This window comes from Ammospiza nelsoni, chromosome 10 (assembly GCF_027579445.1).
Source record: "Ammospiza nelsoni isolate bAmmNel1 chromosome 10, bAmmNel1.pri, whole genome shotgun sequence".
In the NCBI taxonomy this organism is placed as follows: Eukaryota; Metazoa; Chordata; class Aves; order Passeriformes; family Passerellidae; genus Ammospiza; species Ammospiza nelsoni.
In genome coordinates this window covers 27,049,099-27,063,905 of record NC_080642.1, presented here as the reverse complement: position 1 = coordinate 27,063,905, position 14,807 = coordinate 27,049,099, and the positions used below count along the sequence as shown (strand labels likewise).

The window sequence follows — 14,807 nt, the reverse complement described above, 5'->3', positions numbered from 1 at the left end:
ATTTGGGCTGCTGATGAGTGGAAAGACATTGCTACCAGGGTAGGGAGGCAACCTGTGAAAGTCCGCCATGTAGATGCCCATGTACCCAAGAGTAGGGCCAATGAGGAGCACCAAAACAATGAGCAGGTAGACCAAGCTGCAAAGATAGGGGTGTCCAAAATAGACCTAGATTGGGAACATAAGGGAGAATTATTCCTAGCTCGATGGGCCCATGATGCCTCAGGCCACCAGGGCAGAGATGCCCCCTATAAGTGGGCACGAGACTGAGGGGTGGATTTAACCATGGACAGTATTTCTCAGGTTATCCATGACTGTGAGACGTGTGCTGCCATCAAGCAGGCCAAGCGAGTGAAGCCCCTGTGGTACGGTGGGCGGTGGTCCAAGTACAAGTATGGGGAGGCCTGGCAGATTGACTCCATCACACTGCCCCAGACACGCCAGGGCAAGCGCTACGTGCTGACCATGGTGGAAGCCACAACTGGATGGTTGGAAACCTACCCTGTGTCTCATGCTATGGCCCGGAACATCATCCTGGGCCTTGAAAAGCAAGTCCTGTAGAGACATGGCACCCCTGAGAGGATCGAGTCCGACAATGGGACTCATTTCAAGAACAGTCTTATCAACACCTGGGCTAGGGAACATGGCATTGAGTGGGTGTACCATATCCCCTACCATGCACCAGCTGCAGGAAAAGTGGAGAGGTACAATGGACTACTAAAAACTCAGTTGAAAGCTTTGGGTGGGGGATTTTTCAAAAATTGGGACCAGCATTTAGCAAAGGCCACTGGTTAGTTAACACCCGAGGTTCCACCACCCGAGCAGGTCCCTCCCAGTCTGAGTCCCTGAATATAACAGAAGGAGACAAAGTCCCAGTGGTACATATCAGAGGTTTGTTAGGGAAGACTGTGTGGATCAATTCTGCCTCAAGTACAGACAAACCCATTTGTGGGGTTGTCTTTGCTCAGGGACCAGGTTGCATGTGGTTGATAATGCAAAGAGATGGAACGACACGATGTGTACCTCAGGGAGATCTGATTGTGGGATAAGAATGATATGCAATATCACTGTTCATTGGATGTTACTGCCATTGTCTGTACATTAAACCATACAGACATGAGATAGAAGGAAATGTGTAAGTGTTGAAGGTCTGGGCAAGTGGAAGATGGAGAAGAAAATGTGTAAGTGTCAAAGGTCTGAGCAAGTGATAAATGGAGCTTTAAGTGACTAAAGTGAAAGGGGGAATCCTGCAGCTCTGTAATATAGGACCTGGATTCAGTGGTCCAGTGTGGGGATGTGAAGAGGGCATGATGTGTATTGCTTGTAAATTTTGGGGGAACAGATGGAAATTTTGTATAAATAATGCATGATGTGTGGTAACATGTTGATGATATGGGGATAAAGGGTGGAATGTCCTGGGGTGATGTTATGATGCTTGTATCCCTATTCATATGTTCTGTGCCTTTAGGACTGTCTCTGAAGAGTGAAAGTTTTGTTTGGGTTTCTCTTATCAGGGACACAGAGACAGGCAGTACATAGGGCTGTTTTCACTTTTTGCTTTTGGCTTTCTGCTTTGCTTGCTCTCTCTCTGCTGTCGCTTCTGCTTGCTTTTGCTTCTGCTTATTAGCTAGTTCTAGCTAAACAGTCCAAATTCCTTCCTGGACTGCTTCTCCTCACCTTTTTTCTTCGACCATCTCTAACCTGCTCTGGACTGGGACCTGGGAACACCGAGGGTTGCACCGTTTGGCTGCAGCAGCTGCCCCAGCGCTGGAGGGACTAACAGAGCAACCACCCCTGAAAGAGACTTTCTGATTTTGTCACCTGTTAAATAAACAGGTTCTTTCCACTTCTCTCTGAGGAATTCTTCCCGAACCGGTTGGGGGGAGGGGCCGTGTGGGTCTGCTTTCTGGAGGGGCCCTCCTTTGGAGGTTCTTTACCAAATTTGCCTTAAACCAGGACAGATGTATAAGGGGAAAATATTTTCCAGAACTCTAAAACTAGTATCAAAAATACAGATGTGTGGTGGAAACAAGAATGAAACATTTGGGGATTTCTCTCTACAAAAGATATTTCTAAATATTTCTAAAGATGAAAAGTGAAGACAAAATGAGGTCATTTTTCCTGGATTCTAAAACTACTTAGAAAAATCTTTACTACTATAGTAATTGGGAAGAAATATTTGGGGATGTGTCTCTACAGAAAAACTATTTTGAAATATTTCGATAAATTTCTAATTTCTAATACTGAAAAACAAGGAAAATGGGGTTGCTTTTTCTAAGGAGCCCCATGCTGCTGCCTGACCCCTGGGCTCCCCCAGCCCTCGGGACCCCGCCACTGGTCACAGCAGCCCCTGCCTGGCTCCTGCCTGCCCACACCGTGGGCATCCACAGCTGCTTCTGGCCATGGAGCTCAGCCAGTGCTGCTGCCGGCTGGGCTTTGCTGCTGCTGCCACCCGGACATTGGCTGTCAGCTCCATCTCTTCATGGCAATAGAAGAAGGGGCCATCAGCTACTCCTGCAGAGGTGGGTCAATGTCTGTGTTGTTGAGAGAGCATGGCCAGGGGGCTCAGGAGCAGAGGAAGGGACATGTTGGACTCCAGAGGGGCTGGATGTTGCTGGGCTGCTCTTGGGGTCTCTAACAAAATCGGGAATGGGTTGGGACGGGACAGAGGAAGATCAAAAATGAGATAAAGGCAGCTTGGGGATACACATGGGGAGAGAAGGTGGCAGTGGGATCTACAGGGGCCTAAGAGGTTTCCTTGATGGCTGTTCTGGCGTCTTCTGTTCAGAACTCCTGACAGGGCTGACCAGGCCCTCCGGGTGTGAGGTGCAGCCGCCTTTCAACTCCTGTCCAGAGGTGGAACTGTGGAAAGAAGAGGTGGCTGAGGCCCCAGCCGCCAGTGGCACACAGGGAGCCCCCTGCACAGCTGGGCCCAGAGCTGGCAAGGCTCCCCAGCATGGCTGGAGCTGCTGGCACAGCTTGGCCCAGCTGCACAGCTGTCCCTCAAGGCCCCGGCCAGCAGGGCACGGCTCTGGGCAGGCTCCCTGGCCAGGAGCGGGCCCCAGAGCGCCTCTGCCTTTCAAGGGCAATCTCGTCCCTGCTCTTGCTCCTCCCCACCGTGCTTTGCCTCTGCCCTGTGCCCCTGGGGCTGCTCTTGGCCAGGCAGCCTCAGTGGGAGCCAGCACTGGCTGCAGCCCCAGCGGGCCCCCCGGGATAAGGCCCAGCAATTAGGAGGCCAATGAAAGCTCTGGGCAGAAGCAGAACCCTCAGAAGAATTCTTTGGACAATCATGGACTGGCCACACCTACACTGCAGCCTCACTGGGAATGTTTCCTATGTACAGTAGAATTTCAAAAGAAGCTGTTTGAGGGAAAGGTGAACTAAACACTCACGGTCTCCTCTTCAAGTAAGTCCAAATTCAGGCAGAGGATAGGATGAAGATAAGCTCCAAAACAAGCAGGCCTGCCAGTAACCCTAGCCAGCAGCCTGTTCCCTGACTGAAACCCCTTCCAAGGCCCTTCTGGGCATCAGGAACATGTGCTGTGGTTCCAGCTGCACCTGTGGGAGCAATGGGGAGCGTCAGCCCGTGGTGTGCTGCACTGCTGAGCTGGCAGCATGGTGGATGCGGGCGGGATGTTCTCCATTTCCCCCAGAGCTGGGGCCTGCAGGCACCTTGCCGCCCCTTGGCACAGGCTGTGCCACCCAACAAAGCCCAGCAGGCCGTGAGGAGAGCCCGGGGGCAGCGCAGCTTCTTGGGCAGTCACTGCTTGGAGGGACACGGGCCAAAGCCATCCCTGAGCAGCCACTGCCAGCCCTGGCCCTCCCTGCCCCGTGACAGCTCCCCCAGCCCCAGGGCACAGAGTCAGGCCCTGTCAGGACCCAGTGCAGGCCCTGCCCAGTCAGGACCCAAGGCTGGCTCTGGCCCTGGGCTTGCGGCAGGGCTCCCGCTCGGGGCTGCTCCTGTGCCTTGGGCCTCTGGGCACTCAGGGCCAGCTCCAGAGCAGCTGCAGTGGGAGGGACATTGGTGCACCAGTCCCCTTTCCCCAGGGCTGTGAACGAGCTCCAGAGGTGCCTCCAGCTTTGGCTGCTGCCAGGCCGTGCAAGGGCAGGCCCTAGTGGAAGAGCTGCAGCCACACAGCCCTGCCAAGGGCTGAGCCCCGCTGAGCCCGGCACAGCAATTACCTTCTAAGCCTGTGCCCGTGCCCATGCCTGTGTTTGGCTTGGCCTTCCTTCCTGCAGCAGAGGTTGCCAATCGGCCTCTGCTTCTTTGGGGAAACACCTCCTTCTGTCCTGCCTTTTGGCCCATCACTTGAGAAACAAAAAGTACACCTTAACAGATGGAAAAATTCTCCATTTCTTTAATGGCATGTTCAGGACGTCATGCTTATGAAAAATCGGGTGTAATCAACAAATCATCTGGTCTTTTTCAGCTGGGCCAGGGCCCACCCTCCTCCAAACAGCTGCCAGTGCTGAGCAGAAGTTGTGAGGTGATCGTGCAGGGCGAGGGCACACACATGCATGGCTCTGTTCTGGCACCTGCAGTGATGCCCCCCTGGCTGAGCTTTGGGCTCTGAGCTGGCAGCTCTCCCAGGGGAAAGGCCTTGACCTACCCTCACCATCTCCCAGAGGTTCAATCCTGAACGTGGGCTGGGAAGCCAGATCACCTTTACCAACAGGCTCAGCTGCAAAGAAAGGCAGGACAGAACAGCTCCAATGGCACTGCTGAAGATTCTCCTTCAGGCCCGAGTGGCAGTGAGGGCACCTGGGTGATTGGTGCCCTCCAAGGCACTCCCTTGGCTCTGCCTTCCACTCAGGAGCAGGGCCAGGGGGACCTTGTGCCTGCAGTGGCCCCACACTGGGATTGAAGGAGCCCCTTGCAGGGCAGTCGGGGCAGAAAGGACTCCTTGGAGCTGCCAGCAGCTCCAAACCCAGCCCCAGGCAGGGCCAGGGCTTGGCAGTGGCAGCAGGAGCAGCTCAGGCTCCCTGGGGGCAGGAAAGGAGCTGAGAAAGGCTCAGCCTGGGCCCAGCCCCTTCCCTCTCTGCTCTTCTCTGTGGCTGCACAGAGCACACAGAAGGACACAGTGCCATTGCACATGGGAGGAGGATGGACAGCTAAATGCCCCTTCTTCCCACTGACAGCGATCCTGTTGTTGCCCGATTGATAAATGACACAAAACTCGGATAAGTTTTGTGGGTGCTTTATTAAGGGCCCGGGGAACTGGGGGACTCACGTCCCAAAGTCCGAGCCCCCGAATTCGCGTATGGGTGCTTCCCTCTTATACATGCGATTCACAACAAAGTCTCTAAGGAACAGTTTCCCCGTTCCCCTTGCCTGGTCACAGACCCCTTGTGATACATTCCTTGGTTCACAAATAAGATCATTAATCCTCTGCTTATCTTATTCTAAGAGCATTGTATGCTGCCTCTAGACAGTTTAGCATTCTTACCTTCTTGCACTAGTTTAATTATTTATTAAATCTCTAAGACTACCTGCTAGGTAACACACAAAACCCAACACACTTTCAACGGCTACAAAACTACTTTTTAACAAACCAGTTCACACACAACTCACTATAATTAAATATTTTGCTAAATTTCATTTCTTTTCCAACATTTCCCCCCTTTTGAGCATCCTTCAGTCCTGCTGCAAGGATGCTCAATCAACAGTAACATCTTCATAACGAGGTGGGGAGTGTTCTTCATTCTGCCGCCCACGGGTCATCGCCTTCAGCAACCGGAGAGATCGCCTCTTTTCCTTTTCAATCACACCTAAGAGGCATCTGGTGGGGTCCGCTCCATGATTCCCGTAGCGGATCCGTGATCCACTTCTTGACGTACACCTGGTCCTCAGGCTGGATGTCGTGGACAGCGTGAGCGGTCTATTCCACTGTAACGTATTTCTTAAAGAATTCAAGATCTTATTAAGTGACATAACATACTCTGCAATCGCCTGGTCCCCACTCACATGTACCTCCCCTTTTAATACAGTTGCATTATATGGTTTGCCATATAATATCTCATATGGACTTACGCCTACCTTTTCCTTTGGTTTAATTCGAATTCTGAGTAGGGCCAAAGGCAAAGCTTGGGGCCAGTGCAGTTTAGCTTCCTGGCAAATCTTTTTGATTTGTCCTTTCAGGGTTTGATTCATCCTTTTCACCTGCCCACTAGACTGAGGTCTCCAGGGGGTATGCAAATTCCAGGTTATATCTAACATTCGTGCTAATTCCTGCACTACCCCGGCTATAAAATGCGGACCCCTATCTGATGACAATTCTAAAGGTACTCCAAATCTTGGTATTATTTCTTTTAACAAGGTTTTTATCACCTCCTTAGCCTGATTAGTTCTACACTGAAAAGCTTCCGGCCACCCTGAGAATGTACATACATACACTAACAAGTATCTGTATCCCTGTGCCCTAGGCAATTCGGAAAAATCAACTTGCCAGTAATCTCCTGGTTGTGGCCCGACTTGCAACTTTCCCATTTGTATTTGTCTCCTACTGGATTATTTTTCAAACATACTGGGCACATTGCATTAACTCTTTTTGCCATTGTTAACATCTGATTAGAGATTATCTCATTCTTCAAAAATTTTACCAATACTTCTGCCCCCCAATGACATTTATTATGTTCTGATTCTAAAAAAAATTTCATTATGCGGGTAGGTACCACTATTTGTCCCATTGGTGTAACGTACCACCCAAGTTGATTCTTCTGTGCCTCTAGCAAGTTTATTAGTTTTCCATCTTCTATTGAATATTTGGGCTCCTGATTCAGGTATGGGGTAGCCGGATTTGTTCTTACCGGTACCAATGCCATTTAAGTCCATACTTCCCGTGCCACTTGCCGAGCTGTAACATCAGCAAATCGATTTCCTCTGTAAACATCTCCTTCTGCAGTCTGATGTCCTCTAACATGCATTACTGCAACTGCTTTGGGACTGTGTACCGCATCTAGTAGCTGTAGCACTTCTTCCCGGTGCTTGATGTTGGTTCCCTGTGAATTCAAAAGCCCCCTTTCCTTCCATAACGCCCCATGTACATGAACCACACCAAAGGCATATTTAGAATCTGTCCAGATATTAACCCTTTTGTCCTTGCTCAAATACAGGGCTCTGGTGAGTCCAATCACCTCTGCCTTCTGGGCCGAAGTTCCAGGTAACAAAGCCTTTGCCTCTATTACCTGATCCAATGTTACCACTGCATACCCGGCATAGCGAGTCCCATTCTCGACAAAACTGGATCCATCAGTGTATAGTTCCCATTCAGGTTCTTCCAATGGTTCATCCTTTAGGTCGGGTCTGCTGGCATATACTTGTTCAATTACCTCTACGCAATCATGCACCAGTCCCCCAGCCTCCTGGTCACTGCGTAAAAACTCTGCTGGATTAACATGATTAGTAGTCCTTATTTCAATATCATCCTGTTCTCTCAGGATGGCCTGGTATTGCAACATTCGACTGGATGATAGCCAGTGACCCCCCCTTTTGCTCCAAAACGGCCATGACCATATGGGGAACAAACACTTTCATTTTTGCCCCCAAAGTCAATTTCCGGGCCTCTTGAATAAGAATTATTGTTGTCGCCACGGCTCGTAAACACGAGGGCCACCCGGAACTTACCGAATCCAGTTGTTTAGAGAAGTATCCCACTGGCCTCTTCCAGGATCCCACCTTCTGGGTGAGGACCCCCAATGCCAGTTTTTGCCTCTCATTCACGTACAACTGGAATTCCTTGGTCATGTCAGGGAGTCCTAGGGCTGGGGCCTCCTTTAGTGCCTGCTTCAATTCCTGGAAGGCCTTCTTTTGCTGTGTCGTCCACTCCAACCGATGCTGCTTCAAGGCCTCATATAGTGGCTTGGCTAGGAGACCGAAATTCATGATCCACAGTCGACACCATCCCACCATTCCTAGAAAAGATCTCAATTCCTGATGGTTACGAGGCAAAGGAATAGCACATATTGCCTCTATTCGGTTTACTCCCAAACGTCTCTGCCCTTGTGTGATCTCACAACCGAGGTAAATAACGCTATTTTTGACCAATTGAGCTTTTTCCTTAGAAACCCGATACCCTGCTTGGCCAAGCATGTTGAGTAATTTAATTGTTAATTCCACGCACATTTCCCTTTCCTTAGTAGCCAGAAAAATGTCGTCCACGTACTGCAGGACTACATACAAGGATGGGGATATTGTTACCTGGGTTATCTTCCATTCCTCCAGCTCCTTGGCCAGTTGGTTTCCAAAAATAGTAGGGGAGCATTTAAATCCCTGTGGGAGTCTCGTCCACATAAGCTGCTTCTTTCTCCCAAAATCAGGACTCTCCCACTCGAAGGCAAAATATTTCCTACTCTCTATTGCCAGTGGGATGCAGAAGAAGGCATCTTTAAGGTCAATCACTGAGAACCATTTAAACTCCTCTGATACAGATGTTAACAAAGTATAAGGATTAGCAACAACTGGATGTATGTCTTTCACTATTTCATTAATAGTCCTCAAGTCCTGTACCAAACGGTACTTACCATTAGGTTTCTTTACTGGAAAAATTGGAGTATTATACTCCGATTCACATTCCTGTAATATTCCTTGAGCCAAAAATTGTTTAATTAACGGGGCTACTCCCCTCCTTGCCTCAAGCTTCAAGGGGTATTGCTTTATCCTCACTGGTCGGGCCCCTTCCTTTAGTTCCACCTTTACTGGCTGTGCAGCTTTAGATTTTCCGGGGACCCCTGACTCCCATACCCAGGGTACTACAGCCTGCTCAATTTCTTCTGAATAGGAGAGGCATCCACTTCCTTGATCACAAAAATGCCTGCTATTTGTTCCTCAGGTATTTCCAATTTCACCCTTCCCCCTTCAAATATTATTTTCACATTAAGTCGGGACAACAGGTCTCTGCCAAGAAGGGGTGTGGGGCAGTTTGGCATATACAAAAATTGGTGATCTAATTCTTTCTTCCCAAACCTGAGATTTAAAGGTTGTAAAAATGGTTGTTCCTCTAGCTTCTCTGTTGCCCCCACCACCTGTACCATTGTGTCACTCAAAGGTCCCAAACGTCTATTGAGTACAGAATAAGTAGCTCCAGTGTCTACCATAAATTCTTGATCCTTTCCACCTATTTCTAAAACTACCCTTAAATCCTTTTCTAGTCAGCTTTGATTCTGATAGTTTCCCAAAACTAGTGCTTGAGCGACTTCTGCTGGTCCTCCCGTGAATCCTCCCACAGGGGCATTTCCCATTGGGGCTGTCCTTAATCCCATGTTTCCCATGCCCATACCTCCTCTAACCGGGCATTCATTTTTCCAGTGTCCCAATTGTCGACAAAACGCACACTGGTTTGGATCCAACCTCCCCATGTTAGGTGCAAATCCAAATCCTCCCCGACCTCTTGGCAACCCCCTCTGTCCGTGATTAGCTCCTCCCCGACCTCGACCCCTAATGGGTCTTCCTCCTGCCCCTGCCTGTTGCATTACAGCCAGAATACTAGCTTGTTGTCTTTTTGCAGTTTCTTTTTCCCTGTTGTTGTATACCTTCCACGCTACCTCCAGCATTTTATCCAAACTTCTAGTATCCTCTCCTTCCAGCTTTTGTAACTTTTTCCTAATATCCTCTTGTGATTGCCCCATAAACAACAATGCCAATTGAAGTTTTCCTGATTGATCCTCTACATCTAAATTAGTAAACTTCCGAGCCATGTCTTTTAATCGTTCTAAAAAGGCAGACGGAGACTCATTCTTGTCCTGCTTGACCGAATACAACTTAGACCAGTTCATAGTCTTAGGTATTCCTGTCCTAATTCCTTCCACCAACAATTCCTGATATCGTTTTACAGCCCTTATTCCTCCCGTAGAGTTTGGGTCCCACTTAGGTTCCTCACTTGGTACCAATTCATCAACTGTCTCATTTAGTTGTCTCAACCGAATTTCCTCACGAGCCTTTTCTCTAGTGGCTCTAATAACCATTTCCTTTTCCGTGGAATCCATTATAGTATCTAATAATACCTGTAAATCATTCCAGTCCGGATTCTGAGTCTTTATTACCAATTTAACCACCCTTGCCACCCTTTCAGGATCCTCCCGATAACTCCCCGCTGATTGCTTCCATATTACCAGATCCCCGGGGGAGAAAGGCACCTTTATAAGTATCCTTTCTCCCTGTGGTCCCACAGCTTCCCTCAACGGCGCAATTAACTGTGGCCCCTTCTGCCCCTTCCTTCCCTTGCGAGTCCGCCCTGCTAACGGAGTTCTTTTAACACTCTCATTCTTTTCACCATCACCACCATCACTATCACTCTCACTAGATCCCGTTTTTATAGCTATATCCGCAGGGGGAGCAGGGGGCACATTAGGAGCAACTGGAACCCTTGGAAGTGCTATACAATAGGACAAATCTTCCTCGACTGAAGGATACAAATTACGCTCCTTTCTTTCTTTACATCCCACACACTCCCTTTCATCATTCACTTCTAAAACCAAGATACCACATTCCTTTTGCCATTCCTCTTTCCGATATAAAACGAAAAACAAATCCAAATATGGTATTTCATCCCATTTCTCATTTCTCCTTAAAAATTGCATCAAAGATTCCATTATCCCCAATTCCAGTGTACCATTCACCGGCCATCCCGCTTCCCCAATCTCATATTCAGGCCACTAATGATTACAATAACCTATCATTTTACTTTTATCCAATTCTTGATAATACCCTTCACTTTTCTACCGTTTCAATATACAACCTAATGGTGTATTTCCAGGTATTTTACCATTGGCTTGCACTAAGGTTTTAAAAGTTTTAAAAGACATCATATTACGACCTTTAATTCTACTATTAATCCCAATAAACCAATATACCTTAAACCAATATACCTTCTCGCCGTCCTTCCCTAAAACAAACAGGAGGCGAGTTCCGGTCCTGCGTCCTTAGACGTCTTATGGCCGGAGCCTAGGCTTTTTTACCAACCACCAAATCCAAATCCAATTACCACCTTTTTCCAATATAAAGCACCTTCGGGCTTACCTTGGCAGTTGTCCAACAGGCGCGGGGTGTCGGTCACGACCGATGACTCCCCGAGAAGTGCTCGGTGCCGGCTTGGAGTAGATCGGGACGCGAACCGCCCCAGCAGCCCTTGGAGTCCTGCCGCGGTCGCCAGAAAACTGTTGCCCGATTGATAAATGACACAAAACTCGGATAAGTTTTGTGGGTGCTTTATTAAGGGCCCGGGGAACTGGGGGACTCATGTCCCAAAGTCCGAGCCCCCGAATTCGCGTATGGGTGCTTCCCTCTTATACATGCGATTCACAACAAAGTCTCTAAGGAACAGTTTCCCCGTTCCCCTTGCCTGGTCACAGACCCCTTGTGATACATTCCTTGGTTCACAAATAAGATCATTAATCCTCTGCTTATCTTATTCTAAGAGCATTGTATGCTGCCTCTAGACAGTTTAGCATTCTTACCTTCTTGCACTAGTTTAATTATTTATTAAATCTCTAAGACTACCTGCTAGGTAACACACAAAACCCAACACACTTTCAACGGCTACAAAACTACTTTTTAACAAACCAGTTCACACACAACTCACTATAATTAAATATTTTGCTAAATTTCATTTCTTTTCCAACACTGTGGGATCACTCAGGGCTCCAGAAGGGAGCAGGGCAACATTTCCAGAACTGATCAACCTTCAGTGAAATTTAAGGGGAATGGCACAAATGAGATCTTGCCACACTGACACGGATTATTCTGGCAGGAAAGGTACATTGAGAACTTGCCTTCAACATCTGGCAAGGTCTTCAAAGTACCATTCACCAGCATTTCCAACTACTCCAAGTCATGTGCCAGTCAAGAAGGAGCACAGATGCTGCAGAACCATTTCCATGGTGTGCTGAGATCCCCTTCTGTCTTGGGGAATTGTGCACTGCAAGGGGGTGGGGTAAGGCTGCGGGAGCCTGTGCCTCCTGGTCACTCTCCACGCTCTTTGCAGGTCCTGTGCAACATGCCTGGAGGGGCAGCTGGAGCAGCCCAGGGCCCTGGGGCTCTCTCCCTCCCACACAGGAAACCCTCACTAAATGCTTGGGGAAATCTGCAGTGCCACTGCTGTCTCTCCCAACCTCCGTCCCTCCCTCCTGCTTGCCCACCTACCCATGGAACAGCTCCCACAGCCCACGGGCACATGGCCAGGCCCTCTCAGGATGCACTGGAGCCTTGCTCTCCCCCTCTGCCCTTTCCCCACCATGGGCACCCCATGCAGCCGCTCCCAGGTTTCAGGACGTGTCTCCCACGGAGGGAGCCCAGCAGGACAGCTCAGTACCCGAGTGCCCTGAGCCTGCTCGGGACAATTCCTCTGGGTTGTGCTCGTCTTGTCCGGGCTGTGCCCGCAGTGCCAAGCAGCAGAGAGGGCAGCTCAAGCCTTGGCAGGGCTCAGACCCAGAGGCACAGCAATTAACTCCTGTGACTGTGCCTGGCATCGCCTCCCTTCCTGCAGAAATGCCACCTTCCATAGAGCCTCTCTGTCCATCCCTTGAGAAATGAAGAGGCACAGCTGGATCAGATGGAATCATTGCACATTCAGTAGGTGGCTTCTTCAGGAGGCAATACTTGTCCAAAACATGGATAAGGATCAGGAAAATCTTGATCCCCCCAGGCCTTTGGGGCTGGCTATTGCCCTCCCTCCTCCAACAGCCACACCTCAGGATGTGCCTGGGGACCGAGAAAATGCAGGGGATCTTTGGTGAGTTTGGGCTGCGTGTCAGCTGATGCCCAATGCCTTCCTGCAGAGGCTGGGGAGAAGCTGCAGCCAGGCCAGGCTGGGAAACTGCCCCGCAGGGCATAGAGGCAGCAGTGGGGCAGCGAGGCTGCCATGGATCCCTTCCCGCTGTTCCGGGCACGGCATGTCCAGATGTGCAGCCAGAGCCCTCGGCTGCTGAGCCCCAGGACGAGGCTGAGGGAAATGCACCCACAATTCCCTTTGAGCAGTTCTCTCACCATGTGCTTCAGGATGTTGTTTGGCCCCTGGTGGGGAAAGGGCAGAGGTGGGGTGAGGCTGCCATGGATCCCTTCCCGCTGTTCCGGGCTCTGCTCTGACATGGGGGACCCTGGCTCACTCTAGGATCTCTCCCAGGTCTCCTCCCAGAGCTTCATCCCACAGCTCAGCCCAAAGGGCCAGACAGGTATTAGGAATTTCACAGCCTACCATTGGTGACTCATAGTCAGAATGCACAGGAAAACTCTAGGGGTGTTTCAAAATACCAGATGCTGTATTGTTTCCTTCCCACTGCAGATTTCCCATTTCCCCAGCCTCAGTCCCTGGCAGCCTGCCTGGATGTTCTCCCTGCACCGCTTCTGCAATCCCACTCGTCCAGGTCCTCCTGGTTCTGTGGGCAGCTCTTCGGGCCACTGAGGCCCTGTTCCTCCTTTGTTTGTGAGCATGTCCGAGTGAGAGATGATTCAGGTGCTCAGCACCAAGGCCTCCAGCAGCAGTGGTCAGTTCCTGAGCACGCTCGGTGGCCACAGGCAGCTGCCGATGGCTCTGGCAGGGATGTGAAGGGGAGGCCGTGCAGGGGAGCAGCCCCCACGCCCCCGCCCTGCCCATGGGGGCCTGCAGCCCATGGGGATGGAGCAGCAGTTTCTGGTTGTAAAAGTCCATCCAAAAATCCTTCATTTTTTGCCTCACAATTGTCATGAGAAAAGACCACCGAAAGGTTAAAAACTGTTGAGCCAGTTGGGAAAGAAAGTCTCATGCTTATTCAGTGTGTTCACAGGTGGTATTTGCAGAACATGCCATGCTGAACTCGAAGGGGCATGCTGCCCTTTTCTGAACAATGGAACTGGACTTTCTTCCAACCTCCTGACTTGGCTGGACTGAGCTCTGGGGTGGCTCCCCCCCTTCCAAGAGAAGACCCCTCTCGCCTGCCTTCAACCATCGTGACAGACAAACAGAGATGTGAGTCCCCTCATCACGAACCCAAGACAAGACAAGAAACCCCCCTGGCACCCCCCTGGCACCCCCCTGGCACCCCCTTCTAGAGACTGGGACTGAACCCCCCCCAGCTTGGGGAGGGAGGGAAAAACTGCCCAGAATAAACGTACCTGCGAGCATTCAGCCATGAAAACAATGGAATAACATGCCCCTCCTCCTGTTCCTATTCTCTTCCCCTCCATGGAAACCTCATTTCGGCCACCCTTCCCCCAACAAAAAACGGTGTATTTTGGGGTGCAATCCAACCGTCCTTTGAGATCTCCCCGAGACGTGCATCAGTGAGCTTCGACGGCTGGACCCCCGAAGGACAACAACACTTTTCGGTTGCTATAGCCCCTACCTGACCCTTCTTTCCTCCCTCTTCCCTTGTCTTACCCTTTTCTTCCCTAGATTCCCTAACCAAACACATATTCAGCTGTGGGTATTATCAATAAAATTGCATTTTGTTGATTTGTTACTGCAAAGCCCCTGTGCCTTGTTGGTTATTTTTTGCACCAAAAAATCATCCGTCACCCGTTTATTCGGGCGGACCTCGACATGGTCTCTTAACTGCTTCGTGTGCTGGAAAGGCTGGGCTCGCGTGGACTCTCGAATTGTCCCTGCTGCCGAGCTCCGGCCGGCACCACTGAGCCTTGTGCACTGGAGACACTGTCCATGGCGGCACCGGCTGAGCCGCGGAGCTATGCTTGCAGTCTGTTAAGGTACAGTCTATTTAGGTTGCCAAGTCGAAACTAAGGCTCCTGCCGGCCGCAGGGCGGAGGGAGAAGCGCTCACACAGGGAAAGTGGTCCAGTCCTGCACTGCCGGCCTCATTGGAGCAGGGCAACACCCCTGCACT

The 14,807-nt window shown here is 50.2% G+C and overlaps 1 pseudogene; it reads left to right on the top strand.

Annotated features, from left to right (window-relative positions):
* The window catches only part of LOC132077834 (uncharacterized), a 672,057-nt pseudogene that overhangs the window by 454,345 nt on the left and 202,905 nt on the right, over nt 1-14,807 (top strand).